Raw genomic sequence first — 1869 nt, forward strand, 5'->3', positions numbered from 1 at the left:
ACTCATGAGGGCAGCAGATGTGGGAGAGTGGTCCTCAGACGTCCCAAGCTCGGCACCGAGCACCTTAAGCCGATCCCTGTCCAGTCCAGTTCGTTCCCAAGGTCCCCTCATCTTCCTCGTCTCTCATCGACTGATGCCTGAACAGCCTGCTGCTGAGCAAATGGGTGATACGCTCTTAAAAGTGAGCTTCAAAACTTAAGATATAACTGTCTTCCTAGAACCTACTTCCTACTCATGTTAACTGAAATCTCTCTGATCACTGTTTTTGAACGCTTTTCCGATCCTAATGTCTCTGGCTCCAGCCCTTTTCCTTTCTGCTCCTGCTGTGCCACGCTTTGAGGACACTAGAGGTTTCTTATCTGTGACCCGTGTTTCATGTTGTATTCCTGGATTCCTTCCTTATGAAATAAATAAGACGGGAGAGAGAGACAGGCTATCGGTGACATGCGAATTGTGCAGTGCACCCGGTGTGGACTTTGGAGCTCAGTGGTTATATTTCCATACTATCGCACGTTTTCAGTTTCTCCGTCTATTAGGAGCTTGGTTAGGTCTGTCCTTCCTAACAGAACTGAGGGCTAACATGGATCATGTATGCCAGGTGGTGGTGCATGCTTTTAGTCCCACTCAGGAGGCAGAGGCAGGCGGATTTCTGAATTTGAGGCCAGCCTGACCTACAGAGTAAGTTCCAGGACAGCCAGGGCTACACAGAGAAACTCTGTCTCAAAAACCAACCAAACAAACAAACAAAGCACCCTGCATGTAAAATATTCAGAAAAGCCTGATAAATGGAAATTAGTATTGTTGGTGCTATATTAAATGGAAATTTGATGATAATATTTAGTTAATTTAATAGTAGTTTATTAAATAGTTTACTAAATGGAGAGATGGCTAAGCAGTTAAGAACACCACGGGCTCTTCCTAAGGTCCTGAGTTCAATTCCCAGCAACCACTTGGTGGCTCACAACCATCTGTAATGAGATCTGGTGCCCTCTTGAGGAAGAAACCTGGTCAATTGTCCTCATCAACTTAGACCATGAAACCCAATATGGACAAGTTCAACAGAACCGCCGTATACGGACTGTCCATGCATGCTGCAGCATTGCCAGGGCATAGATTTCATTCAAATTCCATGATGACCTGATAATACACAGACATAAACTATGTACTGATTAACATAAACTATGTACTGATTTCCAAGTCAAATTTACACATTGCCATTTATGCTGTACATTAGATTCCTAGAATATGATCACCTTACGGCTGTAAGTTTGTACTCTTCGACAAACATCTGCCTGTGTTTTCTACCTTCTCGGTCCCATCCCTGGGAACCATTGTTCTATTCCTAGTTTCTTTAACTTTGACATTTTTAGTTTCTCTATGTAAGCTGTTTGTTTGTTTACTTGTTTTCTTTGAGACAGCATTTCTATGTGTATCCCTGACTGTCCTGAAATTCACTTTGAAGACCAGGCTGGCCTTGAACTCACAGAGATCCACCTCCCTCTGCCTCCTGAGTGCTGCGATTAAAGTGCTCATTAAAAAATGTAATGTATAATTAAGAAATATAGGTTAATGGATAATCATCAGTAATAGTCAAGCTTGTAGTCATGTTAGTTAGATTTTCTAGATATATAGAGATACATTTCAGTTAGACAGACATTCTTCATATCTTTCAAAGACTGCAGAATATGGCATTTAATGTTTTAATAACTTAGGACTTTTCATGACAATGAGACACTGTGGCAAAACTGTGCCACTATCACCTGGCTATAAGTTTTTATAGTATTTGTCTTTCTTAGTCTGGTTTATTTCACTTAAATCGTTTAGGTTCATCCATGTTGCTGCAAATGTTAGGATCTTTTACTTAAGGCT

This window comes from Microtus pennsylvanicus, chromosome 20, assembly GCF_037038515.1.
Source record: "Microtus pennsylvanicus isolate mMicPen1 chromosome 20, mMicPen1.hap1, whole genome shotgun sequence".
Taxonomy (NCBI): Eukaryota; Metazoa; Chordata; class Mammalia; order Rodentia; family Cricetidae; genus Microtus; species Microtus pennsylvanicus.